We start from the raw sequence: 18,093 nt of genomic DNA on the forward strand, positions 1-18,093 counted from the left end.
TTGACTTGCCGTGACCCCACTCAGGACAAGCAATTCAGAGACCCATGGATGGATGGAAAACTTTCTAGAGTAGACTGCCATCTAGTGCCAAAGTAGAAAACTAGCGACAGTAGATTGCTAGCTAGTGGGAAAGGAGAAAACTAACAACAGTAGACTGCCATCTAGTGGGAAATTAGAAATCCAATGGTAGTAGACTGCTAGGCAGTGGGAAATTAGAAACCTAACAGCAGTAGACTGCCATCTAGTTGGAAATTAGAAAACTAACGACAGTATACCGCCATCTAGTGGGAAATTAGAAACCTAACAGCAGTAGACTGCCATCTAGTGGGAAATTAGAAATCCAATGGCAGTAGACTGCTAAGTAGTGGGAAATTAGAAACCTAACAGCAGTAGACTGCCATCTAGTGGGAAATTAGAAAACTAACGACAGTATACCACCATCTAGTGGGCAATTAGAAACCTAACAACAGTAGAGTGCCATCTAGTGGGAAATTAGAAATCCAATAGCAGTAGACTGCTAGGTAGTGGGAAATTAGAAACCTAACAACAGTAGAGTGCCATCTAGTGGGAAATTAGAAACCTAACAGCAGTAGACTGCCATCTAGTGGGAAATTAGAAATCCAATGGCAGTAGACTGCTAAGTAGTGGGAAATTAGAAACCTAACAGCAGTAGACCGCCATCTAGTGGGAAATTAGAAACCTAACAACAGTAGACTGCCACCTAGTGGGAAATTAGAAATCCAATGACAGTATACCACCAGTGGGGGGTGCGGTGGCGCAGTGGGTTGGACCACAGTCCTGCTCTCCGGTAGGTGTGGGGTTCGAGTCCCGCTTGTGGTGCCTTGTGACGGACTGGCGTCCCGTCCTGGGTGTGTCCCCTCCCTCTCCAGCCTTACGCCCTGAGTTGCCGGGTTAGGCTCCGGTTCCCCGCAACCCCGTGTGGGACAAGCGGTTCTGAAAATGTGTGTGTGTGGGTGTGTGTGTATATACACACATACACCGCCATCTAGTGGGCAATTAGAAACCTAACAACAGTAGAGTGCCATCTAGTGGGAAATTAGAAATCCAATGACAGTAGACTGCTAGGCAGTGGGAAGTGAGAAAACTAATGAGAGTAAGTGATATGATGTCAATTTAAATTTATTCATTTAGCTGATGCTTTTCTCCAAAGCATCTTACGGTGTTAAGGTTACAGTTATCATTTACCCACTTATACAGCTGAGTAGTTGCCATATAGTGGAAAATTAGAAAACTAACAAGAGGGGGACAAGATGGCGCAGGGGATTTGGCCACTGCCTACTCTTTGCGGCGTCTGGGGTTCGAGTCCTGTGTGGGGTGCCTTGCAGCAGCATGGCGTCCTGTCCCACTTTTACCCCGGGTCTTGTGTTGTGGGACCAGGCTCCTGCTTGCTGCAACCCCGCTTTGGAGAGTTGTTTGGGATGTTAGACAGGTAATGACAGTAGACTGCCATCTAGTGGGATATTAGAGAAGCAAAGACATTATACTGCCACCTAGTGGGAAATTGCACACACTGTCTGAAATCACTGCTCCCAAGGGGGGTTGCAGCAAAAACCCGCTCTGTCACAATGCATCCCAAGCAGGACTCGAAGCCCAGACCCACCAGACATCTGGACTCAGCCAAACTGGCTGTGCCAGTGTGCCCCCGAGTACAAAATTAGAAAATGACAATAGGTTGCCATCTAGTGGAACATAAGAAAACTAAGGCCAGTACACTGCCATCTGTTGAATAATTAGATAAACTAACGACAGGAAAGAGTCACAGCGTGCTTGGTTCTTCGGTCAAGTGGTTAGCGTTGCATGTTGCGGTGCAAGAAGTCTTGGGTTCAAATCCACATGTGGGGATCTTCCTGCTTTTTAATCTCTTTGAAACTAATGTCTGTCAAAGGTACATGAGATGTTTGTAGACAAGCGCTTGTCAGCTGTGGAGGTGTGGCAGAGTGGTTAGTGCAATGTCCTCCTGGGTAGCAAAGCTACATATCAAATCCTATTGTTTTGACAACCCTGCAACAGTCGCATTTAATAACACAAGAGCGCAAAAAAAAAAGAGACAGGTTGTGGCTGCTTCTGTGGTGTGAGGGGTTAAGCACTGCACTTGAAGGAAGACAACCTGGGGTTCAAGTCTCAGACCAGGGAGGAGCAGTACATTTAAGGTAAGTGTAACAAATCTCTCCTATCTACCCAATGCATACTTGAATGTCAATTTGCCTAAGTCTCCCTGGGGGAGATGGTCTCCAGTGTGTAGAGACAGAGTTGACTGCCCAAAGACCCTTGAGAAAGGTCAATAAATGAAACTACAAGTTAAAGAAAGTAAACTATTACTTCTTGTTGAAAGACTATAGAAAGGCCCTGGACAGGGCACTTTTTTTTCCCCTTAGACATTCACTCCAAAACACCCTCACACCTCCATCACTCACACCAACGGATCCTGAAGCGCTGGTACCATGGGCAGCAGCAGGCTCAGGTGCACAGTCCATACTTACCTCCCCGGGGAACCGAACCAAGGACCTCGTGACTAGGAGTCAAGCTCCTAACCTGTTACACCACACCACTGCCCAGGAATTAGACCTTCTAACATCTCTGTTGTTCCTCCACAGCTCAAGGCTTCAAACAGAAAGGTAGGTTAGGGTGCCTTGCAATTAAAGAAAGAGGGCACAGAGACTCGAACCAGCAACATCAGAGACTTATTCCTGCACGATGCCAGTGAGCTATTCAAGAGTTGGGACTTTTTCTTTTTTTTTTTTAACTTTGTACCGGTACCAAAGAGCTGAGCCACATGACTCAAGAAAAGTCCACCTTGAAGTCACCAAAAGTGGAACAACCAGGGATTGAACCAGAAAGCCTGACAGGGAAAGCACGTGCACTTTGACAGCAGACTACAGAGCCTCTTGCCTTTTGTCCCTCCCAACTTCCAATGGTTAGGGCCACAGGGATTCAGCAAGCAGGACTCAAACCAAAAACACCAAGAAAAAAAAAGCGCACACTGTTAACCACAGCCCTACCAAAGAACTGCTTTGCGCTTACGAGTACGAGCCACGTTATTCAAAAGCTGTATGTCCGCCTTCAGAGGATTCGAACCCCCGGTGCAACGGGTCAGCATCCGTCAACTGCTGCGCCACATGGACCCATCGCTCGTCTCTCCAACGACGCTCACTTTGGCTCACAAAGGAGGTGCAAACTGTTGTCTGAGCCCCGATCCAGACAGCGTTACATCACAAAAGAGTCTAACAAAGAGTCACAGAGGTATAAATGTTTGTTCATACTGAATTGAGTACTTCACTGACAGAATGAAAATGACATTCCTCAAGGTCACACTATGGACATTACTACAAGAGCAAACGCCTTTGGTGCCACAAACACAAAGGGGCCCACGGTCTTTTGACTCATGGGTGATTTTTATTTTATTTAATTTTTTTTCCTTGTTCTTTTATGATTTGCTTCTGACAGCCCCTCCAAATAAGCTTCTAATTATCGATGTGGACTTAAAATTAAAGTAACTGTAACTTGTCAAATACATTTTAAAAATCACCCAAAGGTTTCTGGGAAATTAAAAGGTAAACAAAACACTGACAGGGTTATTTTGCCTTAATGCAAAAGCAGCAAAAAACATGTCTACTTTGCATGACTTTTTCATGTACTCGCGGTTGGTTTGGCCAGCGCCCCCTGTGTGGCAGGTCGGGGGTTTGAGCCGTGCTTGGGGTGCCTTGCGGCTCACTGTCGTCCCATCCTGCATGTGTCCTCTCCCTCTCTAGCCTTGCACCCCGTGTTGCTGGGTTAGACTTTGACTTGCCGTGACCCCACTCAGGACAAGCAATTCAGAGACCCATGGATGGATGGAAAACTTTCCAGAGTAGACTGCCATCTAGTGCCAAAGTAGAAAACTAGCGACAGTAGATTGCTAGCTAGTGGGAAAGGAGAAAACTAACAACGGTAGAGTGCCATCTAGTGGGAAATTAGAAATCCAATGGTAGTAGACTGCTAGGTAGTGGGAAATTAGAAATCCAATGGCAGTAGACTGCTAAGTAGTGGGAAATTAGAAACCTAACAACAGTAGACTGCCATCTAGTTGGAAATTAGAAAACTAACGACAGTATACCGCCATCTAGTGGGAAATTAGAAACCTAACAACAGTAGACTGCCATCTAGTGGGAAATTAGAAAACTAATGACAGTATACCGCCATCTAGTGGGAAATTAGAAACCTAACAACAGTAGAGTGCCATCTAGTGGGAAATTAGAAATCCAATGGTAGTAGACTGCTAGGTAGTGGGAAATTAGAAATCCAATGGCAGTAGACTGCTAAGTAGTGGGAAATTAGAAACCTAACAACAGTAGACTGCCATCTAGTGGGAAATTAGAAATCCAATGACAGTAGACTGCTAAGTAGTGGGAAATTAGAAACCTAACAACAGTAGAGTGCCATCTAGTGGGAAATTAGAAATTCAATGGTAGTAGACTGCTAAGTAGTGGGAAATTAGAAACCTAACAGCAGTAGACTGCCATCTAGTTGGAAATTAGAAAACTAACGACAGTATACCGCCATCTAGTGGGAAATTAGAAACCTAACAACAGTAGAGTGCCATCTAGTGGGAAATTAGAAATCCAATGGTAGTAGACTGCTAGGTAGTGGGAAATTAGAAATCCAATGGCAGTAGACTGCTAAGTAGTGGGAAATTAGAAATCCAATGGTAGTAGACTGCTAGGTAGTGGGAAATTAGAAATCCAATGGCAGTAGACTGCTAAGTAGTGGGAAATTAGAAACCTAACAACAGTAGACTGCCATCTAGTGGGAAATTAGAAATCCAATGACAGTAGACTGCTAAGTAGTGGGAAATTAGAAACCTAACAACAGTAGAGTGCCATCTAGTGGGAAATTAGAAATTCAATGGTAGTAGACTGCTAAGTAGTGGGAAATTAGAAACCTAACAGCAGTAGACTGCCATCTAGTTGGAAATTAGAAAACTAACGACAGTATACCGCCATCTAGTGGGAAATTAGAAACCTAACAACAGTAGAGTGCCATCTAGTGGGAAATTAGAAATCCAATGGCAGTAGACTGCTAAGTAGTGGGAAATTAGAAACCTAACAACAGTAGACTGCCATCTAGTGGGAAATTAGAAATCCAATGACAGTAGACTGCAAAGTAGTGGGAAATTAGAAACCTAACAACAGTAGAGTGCCATCTACTGGGAAATTAGAAATTCAATGGTAGTAGACTGCTAAGTAGTGGGAAATTAGAAACCTAACAACAGTAGAGTGCCATCTAGTGGGAAATTAGAAATCCAATGACAGTAGACTGCTAAGTAGTGGGAAATTAGAAACCTAACAGCAGTAGACTGCCATCTAGTTGGAAATTAGAAAACTAACGACAGTATACCGCCATCTAGTGGGAAATTAGAAACCTAACAACAGTAGACTGCCATCTAGTGGGAAATTAGAAATCCAATGACAGTAGACTGCTAAGTAGTGGGAAATTAGAAACCTAACAGCAGTAGACTGCCATCTAGTTGGAAATTAGAAAACTAACGACAGTATACCGCCATCTAGTGGGAAATTAGAAACCTAACAACAGTAGACTGCCATCTAGTGGGAAATTAGAAATTCAATGGTAGTAGACTGCTAAGTAGTGGGAAATTAGAAACCTAACAGCAGTAGACTGCCATCTAGTTGGAAATTAGAAAACTAACGACAGTAGACTGCCATCTAGTGGGAAATTAGAAATCCAATGACAGTATACCACCAGTGGGGGGTGCGGTGGTGCAGTGGGTTGGACCACAGTCCTGCTCTCCGGTAGGTGTGGGGTTCGAGTCCCGCTTGTGGTGCCTTGTGACGGACTGGCGTCCCGTCCTGGGTGTGTCCCCTCCCTCTCCAGCCTTACGCCCTGAGTTGCTGGGTTAGGCTCCGGTTCCCCGCAACCCCGTGTGGGACAAGCGGTTCTGAAAATGTGTGTGTGTGTGTGTGTGTGTATATATATGTATATGTATATGTATGTGTATGTATATATATATATATATATATATATATATATATATATATATGTATGTATGTATGTATGTGTATATATATATGTATGTATGTATGTATACACATACACCGCCATCTAGTGGGGAAATTAGAAATCTAACAACAGTAGACTGCCATCTAGTTGGAAATTGGAAAACTATCGACAGTATACCGCCATCTAGTGGGAAATTAGAAACCTAACAACAGTAGACTGCCATCTAGTGGGAAATAGAAAACTGATGACAGTAGACTGCTAGGTAGTGGGAAATGAGAAAACTAACAACAGTAAGTGATATGATGTCAATTTAAATTTATTCATTTAGCTGATGCTTTTCTCCAAAGCATCTTACGGTGTTAAGGTTACAGTTATCATTTACCCACTTATACAGCTGAGTAGTTGCCATATAGTGGAAAATTAGAAAACTAACAAGAGGGGGACAAGATGGCGCAGGGGATTTGGCCAGTGCCTACTCTTTGCGGCGTCTGGGGTTCGAGTCCTGCGTGGGGTGCCTTGCAGCAGCGTGGCGTCCCGTCCCACTTTTACCCCGGGTTTTGTGTTGTGGGACTAGGCTCCTGCTTGCTGCAACCCCGCTTTGGAGAGTTGTTTGGGATGTTAGACAGGTAATGACAGTAGACTGCCATCTAGTGGGATATTAGAGAAGCAAAGACATTATACTGCCACCTAGTGGGAAATTACACACACTGTCTGAAATCACTGCTCCCAAGGGGGGTTGCAGCAAAAACCCGCTCTGTCACAATGCATCCCAAGCAGGACTCGAAGCCCAGACCCACCAGACATCTGGACTCAGCCAAACTGGCTGTGCCAGTGTGCCCCCGAGTACAAAATTAGAAAATGACAATAGGTTGCCATCTAGTGGAACATAAGAAAACTAAGGCCAGTACACTGCCATCTGTTGAATAATTAGATAAACTAACGACAGGAAAGAGTCACAGCGTGCTTGGTTCTTCGGTCAAGTGGTTAGCGTTGCATGTTGCGGTGCAAGAAGTCTTGGGTTCAAATCCACATGTGGGGATCTTCCTGCTTTTTAATCTCTTTGAAACTAATGTCTGTCAAAGGTACATGAGATGTTTGTAGACAAGCGCTTGTCAGCTGTGGAGGTGTGGCAGAGTGGTTAGTGCAATGTCCTCCTGGGTAGCAAAGCTACATATCAAATCCTATTGTTTTGACAACCCTGCAACAGTCGCATTTAATAACACAAGAGCGCAAAAAAAAAAGAGACAGGTTGTGGCTGCTTCTGTGGTGTGAGGGGTTAAGCACTGCACTTGAAGGAAGACAACCTGGGGTTCAAGTCTCAGACCAGGGAGGAGCAGTACATTTAAGGTAAGTGTAACAAATCTCTCCTATCTACCCAATGCATACTTGAATGTCAATTTGCCTAAGTCTCCCTGGGGGAGATGGTCTCCAGTGTGTAGAGACAGAGTTGACTGCCCAAAGACCCTTGAGAAAGGTCAATAAATGAAACTACAAGTTAAAGAAAGTAAACTATTACTTCTTGTTGAAAGACTATAGAAAGGCCCTGGACAGGGCACTTTTTTTTCCCCTTAGACATTCACTCCAAAACACCCTCACACCTCCATCACTCACACCAACGGATCCTGAAGCGCTGGTACCATGGGCAGCGGCAGGCTCAGGTGCACAGTCCATACTTACCTCCCCGGGGAACCGAACCAAGGACCTCGTGACTAGGAGTCAAGCTCCTAACCTGTTACACCACACCACTGCCCAGGAATTAGACCTTCTAACATCTCTGTTGTTCCTCCACAGCTCAAGGCTTCAAACAGAAAGGTAGGTTAGGGTGCCTTGCAATTAAAGAAAGAGGGCACAGAGACTCGAACCAGCAACATCAGAGACTTATTCCTGCACGATGCCAGTGAGCTATTCAAGAGTTGGGACTTTTTCTTTTTTTTTTTTTAACTTTGTACCGGTACCAAAGAGCTGAGCCACATGACTCAAGAAAAGTCCACCTTGAAGTCACCAAAAGTGGAACAACCAGGGATTGAACCAGAAAGCCTGACAGGGAAAGCACGTGCACTTTGACAGCAGACTACAGAGCCTCTTGCCTTTTGTCCCTCCCAACTTCCAATGGTTAGGGCCACAGGGATTCAGCAAGCAGGACTCAAACCAAAAACACCAAGAAAAAAAAAGCGCACACTGTTAACCACAGCCCTACCAAAGAACTGCTTTGCGCTTACGAGTACGAGCCACGTTATTCAAAAGCTGTATGTCCGCCTTCAGAGGATTCAAACCCCAGGTGCAACGGGTCAGCATCCGTCAACTGCTGCGCCACGTGGACCCATCGCTCGTCTCTCCGACGACGCTCACTTTGGCTCACAAAGGAGGTGCAAACTGTTGTCTGAGCCCCGATCCAGACAGTGTTACATCACAAAAGAGTCTAACAAAGAGTCACAGAGGTATAAATGTTTGTTCATACTGAATTGAGTACTTTACTGACAGAATGAAAATGACATTCCTCAAGGTCACCCTATAGACATTACTACAAGAGCAAACGCCTTTGGTGCCACAAACACAAAGGGGCCCACGGTCTTTTGACTCATGGGTGCTTTTTATTTTATTCAATTTTTTTTCCTTGTTCCTTTATGATTTGCTTCTGACAGCCCCTCCAAATAAGCTTCTAATTATCGATGTGGACTTAAAATTAAAGTAACTGTAACTTGTCAAATACATTTTAAAAATCACCCAAAGGTTTCTGGGAAATTAAAAGGTAAACAAAACACTGACAGGGTTATTTTGCCTTAATGCAAAAGCAGCAAAAAACATGTCTACTTTGCATGACTTTTTCATGTACTCGCGGTTGGTTTGGCCAGCGCCCCCTGTGTGGCAGGTCGGGGGTTTGAGCCGTGCTTGGGGTGCCTTGCGGCTCACTGTCGTCCCATCCTGCATGTGTCCTCTCCCTCTCTAGCCTTGCACCCCGTGTTGCTGGGTTAGACTTTGACTTGCCGTGACCCCACTCAGGACAAGCAATTCAGAGACCCATGGATGGATGGAAAACTTTCTAGAGTAGACTGCCATCTAGTGCCAAAGTAGAAAACTAGCGACAGTAGATTGCTAGCTAGTGGGAAAGGAGAAAACTAACAACAGTAGACTGCCATCTAGTGGGAAATTAGAAATCCAATGACAGTAGACTGCTAGGCAGTGGGAAATTAGAAACCTAACAGCAGTAGACTGCCATCTAGTTGGAAATTAGAAAACTAACGACAGTATACCGCCATCTAGTGGGAAATTAGAAACCTAACAGCAGTAGACTGCCATCTAGTGGGAAATTAGAAATCCAATGGCAGTAGACTGCTAAGTAGTGGGAAATTAGAAACCTAACAGCAGTAGACTGCCATCTAGTGGGAAATTAGAAAACTAACGACAGTATACCACCATCTAGTGGGCAATTAGAAACCTAACAACAGTAGAGTGCCATCTAGTGGGAAATTAGAAATCCAATAGCAGTAGACTGCTAGGTAGTGGGAAATTAGAAACCTAACAACAGTAGAGTGCCATCTAGTGGGAAATTAGAAACCTAACAGCAGTAGACTGCCATCTAGTGGGAAATTAGAAATCCAATGGCAGTAGACTGCTAAGTAGTGGGAAATTAGAAACCTAACAGCAGTAGACCGCCATCTAGTGGGAAATTAGAAACCTAACAACAGTAGACTGCCACCTAGTGGGAAATTAGAAATCCAATGACAGTATACCACCAGTGGGGGGTGCGGTGGCGCAGTGGGTTGGACCACAGTCCTGCTCTCCGGTAGGTGTGGGGTTCGAGTCCCGCTTGTGGTGCCTTGTGACGGACTGGCGTCCCGTCCTGGGTGTGTCCCCTCCCTCTCCAGCCTTACGCCCTGAGTTGCCGGGTTAGGCTCCGGTTCCCCGCAACCCCGTGTGGGACAAGCGGTTCTGAAAATGTGTGTGTGTGGGTGTGTGTGTATATACACACATACACCGCCATCTAGTGGGCAATTAGAAACCTAACAACAGTAGAGTGCCATCTAGTGGGAAATTAGAAATCCAATGACAGTAGACTGCTAGGCAGTGGGAAGTGAGAAAACTAATGAGAGTAAGTGATATGATGTCAATTTAAATTTATTCATTTAGCTGATGCTTTTCTCCAAAGCATCTTACGGTGTTAAGGTTACAGTTATCATTTACCCACTTATACAGCTGAGTAGTTGCCATATAGTGGAAAATTAGAAAACTAACAAGAGGGGGACAAGATGGCGCAGGGGATTTGGCCACTGCCTACTCTTTGCGGCGTCTGGGGTTCGAGTCCTGTGTGGGGTGCCTTGCAGCAGCATGGCGTCCTGTCCCACTTTTACCCCGGGTCTTGTGTTGTGGGACCAGGCTCCTGCTTGCTGCAACCCCGCTTTGGAGAGTTGTTTGGGATGTTAGACAGGTAATGACAGTAGACTGCCATCTAGTGGGATATTAGAGAAGCAAAGACATTATACTGCCACCTAGTGGGAAATTGCACACACTGTCTGAAATCACTGCTCCCAAGGGGGGTTGCAGCAAAAACCCGCTCTGTCACAATGCATCCCAAGCAGGACTCGAAGCCCAGACCCACCAGACATCTGGACTCAGCCAAACTGGCTGTGCCAGTGTGCCCCCGAGTACAAAATTAGAAAATGACAATAGGTTGCCATCTAGTGGAACATAAGAAAACTAAGGCCAGTACACTGCCATCTGTTGAATAATTAGATAAACTAACGACAGGAAAGAGTCACAGCGTGCTTGGTTCTTCGGTCAAGTGGTTAGCGTTGCATGTTGCGGTGCAAGAAGTCTTGGGTTCAAATCCACATGTGGGGATCTTCCTGCTTTTTAATCTCTTTGAAACTAATGTCTGTCAAAGGTACATGAGATGTTTGTAGACAAGCGCTTGTCAGCTGTGGAGGTGTGGCAGAGTGGTTAGTGCAATGTCCTCCTGGGTAGCAAAGCTACATATCAAATCCTATTGTTTTGACAACCCTGCAACAGTCGCATTTAATAACACAAGAGCGCAAAAAAAAAAGAGACAGGTTGTGGCTGCTTCTGTGGTGTGAGGGGTTAAGCACTGCACTTGAAGGAAGACAACCTGGGGTTCAAGTCTCAGACCAGGGAGGAGCAGTACATTTAAGGTAAGTGTAACAAATCTCTCCTATCTACCCAATGCATACTTGAATGTCAATTTGCCTAAGTCTCCCTGGGGGAGATGGTCTCCAGTGTGTAGAGACAGAGTTGACTGCCCAAAGACCCTTGAGAAAGGTCAATAAATGAAACTACAAGTTAAAGAAAGTAAACTATTACTTCTTGTTGAAAGACTATAGAAAGGCCCTGGACAGGGCACTTTTTTTTCCCCTTAGACATTCACTCCAAAACACCCTCACACCTCCATCACTCACACCAACGGATCCTGAAGCGCTGGTACCATGGGCAGCAGCAGGCTCAGGTGCACAGTCCATACTTACCTCCCCGGGGAACCGAACCAAGGACCTCGTGACTAGGAGTCAAGCTCCTAACCTGTTACACCACACCACTGCCCAGGAATTAGACCTTCTAACATCTCTGTTGTTCCTCCACAGCTCAAGGCTTCAAACAGAAAGGTAGGTTAGGGTGCCTTGCAATTAAAGAAAGAGGGCACAGAGACTCGAACCAGCAACATCAGAGACTTATTCCTGCACGATGCCAGTGAGCTATTCAAGAGTTGGGACTTTTTCTTTTTTTTTTTTAACTTTGTACCGGTACCAAAGAGCTGAGCCACATGACTCAAGAAAAGTCCACCTTGAAGTCACCAAAAGTGGAACAACCAGGGATTGAACCAGAAAGCCTGACAGGGAAAGCACGTGCACTTTGACAGCAGACTACAGAGCCTCTTGCCTTTTGTCCCTCCCAACTTCCAATGGTTAGGGCCACAGGGATTCAGCAAGCAGGACTCAAACCAAAAACACCAAGAAAAAAAAAGCGCACACTGTTAACCACAGCCCTACCAAAGAACTGCTTTGCGCTTACGAGTACGAGCCACGTTATTCAAAAGCTGTATGTCCGCCTTCAGAGGATTCGAACCCCCGGTGCAACGGGTCAGCATCCGTCAACTGCTGCGCCACATGGACCCATCGCTCGTCTCTCCAACGACGCTCACTTTGGCTCACAAAGGAGGTGCAAACTGTTGTCTGAGCCCCGATCCAGACAGCGTTACATCACAAAAGAGTCTAACAAAGAGTCACAGAGGTATAAATGTTTGTTCATACTGAATTGAGTACTTCACTGACAGAATGAAAATGACATTCCTCAAGGTCACACTATGGACATTACTACAAGAGCAAACGCCTTTGGTGCCACAAACACAAAGGGGCCCACGGTCTTTTGACTCATGGGTGATTTTTATTTTATTTAATTTTTTTTCCTTGTTCTTTTATGATTTGCTTCTGACAGCCCCTCCAAATAAGCTTCTAATTATCGATGTGGACTTAAAATTAAAGTAACTGTAACTTGTCAAATACATTTTAAAAATCACCCAAAGGTTTCTGGGAAATTAAAAGGTAAACAAAACACTGACAGGGTTATTTTGCCTTAATGCAAAAGCAGCAAAAAACATGTCTACTTTGCATGACTTTTTCATGTACTCGCGGTTGGTTTGGCCAGCGCCCCCTGTGTGGCAGGTCGGGGGTTTGAGCCGTGCTTGGGGTGCCTTGCGGCTCACTGTCGTCCCATCCTGCATGTGTCCTCTCCCTCTCTAGCCTTGCACCCCGTGTTGCTGGGTTAGACTTTGACTTGCCGTGACCCCACTCAGGACAAGCAATTCAGAGACCCATGGATGGATGGAAAACTTTCCAGAGTAGACTGCCATCTAGTGCCAAAGTAGAAAACTAGCGACAGTAGATTGCTAGCTAGTGGGAAAGGAGAAAACTAACAACGGTAGAGTGCCATCTAGTGGGAAATTAGAAATCCAATGGTAGTAGACTGCTAGGTAGTGGGAAATTAGAAATCCAATGGCAGTAGACTGCTAAGTAGTGGGAAATTAGAAACCTAACAACAGTAGACTGCCATCTAGTTGGAAATTAGAAAACTAACGACAGTATACCGCCATCTAGTGGGAAATTAGAAACCTAACAACAGTAGACTGCCATCTAGTGGGAAATTAGAAAACTAATGACAGTATACCGCCATCTAGTGGGAAATTAGAAACCTAACAACAGTAGAGTGCCATCTAGTGGGAAATTAGAAATCCAATGGTAGTAGACTGCTAGGTAGTGGGAAATTAGAAATCCAATGGCAGTAGACTGCTAAGTAGTGGGAAATTAGAAACCTAACAACAGTAGACTGCCATCTAGTGGGAAATTAGAAATCCAATGACAGTAGACTGCTAAGTAGTGGGAAATTAGAAACCTAACAACAGTAGAGTGCCATCTAGTGGGAAATTAGAAATTCAATGGTAGTAGACTGCTAAGTAGTGGGAAATTAGAAACCTAACAGCAGTAGACTGCCATCTAGTTGGAAATTAGAAAACTAACGACAGTATACCGCCATCTAGTGGGAAATTAGAAACCTAACAACAGTAGAGTGCCATCTAGTGGGAAATTAGAAATCCAATGGTAGTAGACTGCTAGGTAGTGGGAAATTAGAAATCCAATGGCAGTAGACTGCTAAGTAGTGGGAAATTAGAAACCTAACAACAGTAGACTGCCATCTAGTGGGAAATTAGAAATCCAATGACAGTAGACTGCTAAGTAGTGGGAAATTAGAAACCTAACAACAGTAGAGTGCCATCTAGTGGGAAATTAGAAATTCAATGGTAGTAGACTGCTAAGTAGTGGGAAATTAGAAACCTAACAGCAGTAGACTGCCATCTAGTTGGAAATTAGAAAACTAACGACAGTATACCGCCATCTAGTGGGAAATTAGAAACCTAACAACAGTAGACTGCCATCTAGTGGGAAATTAGAAATCCAATGACAGTAGACTGCTAAGTAGTGGGAAATTAGAAACCTAACAACAGTAGAGTGCCATCTAGTGGGAAATTAGAAATCCAATGACAGTAGACTGCTAAGTAGTGGGAAATTAGAAACCTAACAGCAGTAGACTGCCATCTAGTTGGAAATTAGAAAACTAACGACAGTATACCGCCATCTAGTGGGAAATTAGAAACCTAACAACAGTAGACTGCCATCTAGTGGGAAATTAGAAATTCAATGGTAGTAGACTGCTAAGTAGTGGGAAATTAGAAACCTAACAGCAGTAGACTGCCATCTAGTGGGAAATTAGAAATCCAATGACAGTATACCACCAGTGGGGGGTGCGGTGGTGCAGTGGGTTGGACCACAGTCCTGCTCTCCGGTAGGTGTGGGGTTCGAGTCCCGCTTGTGGTGCCTTGTGACGGACTGGCGTCCCGTCCTGGGTGTGTCCCCTCCCTCTCCAGCCTTACGCCCTGAGTTGCTGGGTTAGGCTCCGGTTCCCCGCAACCCCGTGTGGGACAAGCGGTTCTGAAAATGTGTGTGTGTGTGTGTGTGTGTATATATATGTATATGTATATGTATGTGTATGTATGCATGTATGTATGTATGTGTATATATATATATATATATATATATGTATGTATGTGTATATATATATGTATGTATGTATGTATACACATACACCGCCATCTAGTGGGGAAATTAGAAATCTAACAACAGTAGACTGCCATCTAGTTGGAAATTGGAAAACTATCGACAGTATACCGCCATCTAGTGGGAAATTAGAAACCTAACAACAGTAGACTGCCATCTAGTGGGAAATAGAAAACTGATGACAGTAGACTGCTAGGTAGTGGGAAATGAGAAAACTAACAACAGTAAGTGATATGATGTCAATTTAAATTTATTCATTTAGCTGATGCTTTTCTCCAAAGCATCTTACGGTGTTAAGGTTACAGTTATCATTTACCCACTTATACAGCTGAGTAGTTGCCATATAGTGGAAAATTAGAAAACTAACAAGAGGGGGACAAGATGGCGCAGGGGATTTGGCCAGTGCCTACTCTTTGCGGCGTCTGGGGTTCGAGTCCTGCGTGGGGTGCCTTGCAGCAGCGTGGCGTCCCGTCCCACTTTTACCCCGGGTTTTGTGTTGTGGGACTAGGCTCCTGCTTGCTGCAACCCCGCTTTGGAGAGTTGTTTGGGATGTTAGACAGGTAATGACAGTAGACTGCCATCTAGTGGGATATTAGAGAAGCAAAGACATTATACTGCCACCTAGTGGGAAATTACACACACTGTCTGAAATCACTGCTCCCAAGGGGGGTTGCAGCAAAAACCCGCTCTGTCACAATGCATCCCAAGCAGGACTCGAAGCCCAGACCCACCAGACATCTGGACTCAGCCAAACTGGCTGTGCCAGTGTGCCCCCGAGTACAAAATTAGAAAATGACAATAGGTTGCCATCTAGTGGAACATAAGAAAACTAAGGCCAGTACACTGCCATCTGTTGAATAATTAGATAAACTAACGACAGGAAAGAGTCACAGCGTGCTTGGTTCTTCGGTCAAGTGGTTAGCGTTGCATGTTGCGGTGCAAGAAGTCTTGGGTTCAAATCCACATGTGGGGATCTTCCTGCTTTTTAATCTCTTTGAAACTAATGTCTGTCAAAGGTACATGAGATGTTTGTAGACAAGCGCTTGTCAGCTGTGGAGGTGTGGCAGAGTGGTTAGTGCAATGTCCTCCTGGGTAGCAAAGCTACATATCAAATCCTATTGTTTTGACAACCCTGCAACAGTCGCATTTAATAACACAAGAGCGCAAAAAAAAAAGAGACAGGTTGTGGCTGCTTCTGTGGTGTGAGGGGTTAAGCACTGCACTTGAAGGAAGACAACCTGGGGTTCAAGTCTCAGACCAGGAAGGAGCAGTACATTTAAGGTAAGTGTAACAAATCTCTCCTATCTACCCAATGCATACTTGAATGTCAATTTGCCTAAGTCTCCCTGGGGGAGATGGTCTCCAGTGTGTAGAGACAGAGTTGACTGCCCAAAGACCCTTGAGAAAGGTCAATAAATGAAACTACAAGTTAAAGAAAGTAAACTATTACTTCTTGTTGAAAGACTATAGAAAGGCCCTGGACAGGGCACTTTTTTTTCCCCTTAGACATTCACTCCAAAACACCCTCACACCTCCATCACTCACACCAACGGATCCTGAAGCGCTGGTACCATGGGCAGCGGCAGGCTCAGGTGCACAGTCCATACTTACCTCCCCGGGGAACCGAACCAAGGACCTCGTGACTAGGAGTCAAGCTCCTAACCTGTTACACCACACCACTGCCCAGGAATTAGACCTTCTAACATCTCTGTTGTTCCTCCACAGCTCAAGGCTTCAAACAGAAAGGTAGGTTAGGGTGCCTTGCAATTAAAGAAAGAGGGCACAGAGACTCGAACCAGCAACATCAGAGACTTATTCCTGCACGATGCCAGTGAGCTATTCAAGAGTTGGGACTTTTTCTTTTTTTTTTTAACTTTGTACCGGTACCAAAGAGCTGAGCCACATGACTCAAGAAAAGTCCACCTTGAAGTCACCAAAAGTGGAACAACCAGGGATTGAACCAGAAAGCCTGACAGGGAAAGCACGTGCACTTTGACAGCAGACTACAGAGCCTCTTGCCTTTTGTCCCTCCCAACTTCCAATGGTTAGGGCCACAGGGATTCAGCAAGCAGGACTCAAACCAAAAACACCAAGAAAAAAAAAGCGCACACTGTTAACCACAGCCCTACCAAAGAACTGCTTTGCGCTTACGAGTACGAGCCACGTTATTCAAAAGCTGTATGTCCGCCTTCAGAGGATTCGAACCCCCGGTGCAACGGGTCAGCATCCGTCAACTGCTGCGCCACATGGACCCATCGCTCGTCTCTCCAACGACGCTCACTTTGGCTCACAAAGGAGGTGCAAACTGTTGTCTGAGCCCCGATCCAGACAGTGTTACATCACAAAAGAGTCTAACAAAGAGTCACAGAGGTATAAATGTTTGTTCATACTGAATTGAGTACTTCACTGACAGAATGAAAATGACATTCCTCAAGGTCACACTATGGACATTACTACAAGAGCAAACGCCTTTGGTGCCACAAACACAAAGGGGCCCACGGTCTTTTGACTCATGGGTGATTTTTATTTTATTTAATTTTTTTTCCTTGTTCTTTTATGATTTGCTTCTGACAGCCCCTCCAAATAAGCTTCTAATTATCGATGTGGACTTAAAATTAAAGTAACTGTAACTTGTCAAATACATTTTAAAAATCACCCAAAGGTTTCTGGGAAATTAAAAGGTAAACAAAACACTGACAGGGTTATTTTGCCTTAATGCAAAAGCAGCAAAAAACATGCTTATTTACCATCGGTTTTTTGTGTTCTCGTGGTTAGTTTTGAGCTCCACGTGTTAATGATCTTTTTGTTCAGCTCTTTTTATTCAGAAATACTGTGCTTGTAATGCTGCATCAAAACTTGCACCACTTGAGAACTCTTAGGAAAAATGCTACTTAAAATATAGGTTTAGTACTACAAGTATTGAAAAAATATCTTTACATAGAGCCACAGCTGCCTTAGTCATGGTGCTGCACTAGTACCAGGTTACTTAGTGGAAAAAAGTAACACTTTTTGCTAAGTATGTTAAATTCCATTGACTTCACTAAAGTGACCTGGGGTAGACAGTTCTGGAAGTCTAGGTGGACTGACAGATGCACTACATTGGACTTGTAGCTCAGTACACAACATAGATTATAAGTAACATGGTCTGGGGACAAGAGTTTTCATGGAACCGTCCTGTCACCTATTACTTTTCCAGTTTGAAACACCCTTACTATCATACATGCATACAGATCCTGAAGTACCAGTGGATTTACACATGCTTACCTTTCCCTGGGACTGACTCAACTTTACAGACAAGACGCAATCCTATTACCTGTTGTATTACACTACATTCCAAGAGTAAGGTTTTGAAACACTTCAGTTCGCATCGAAATACTGGTTAAGTTGACAAAAGAGATGAAACTTCAAACAGCAATCTTGACAATGTGCAACAAGGAAGAAGATGATATAAGCCCCATAGCTG

Source organism: Scleropages formosus, chromosome 8 (assembly GCF_900964775.1).
Source record: "Scleropages formosus chromosome 8, fSclFor1.1, whole genome shotgun sequence".
Taxonomy (NCBI): domain Eukaryota; kingdom Metazoa; phylum Chordata; class Actinopteri; order Osteoglossiformes; family Osteoglossidae; genus Scleropages; species Scleropages formosus.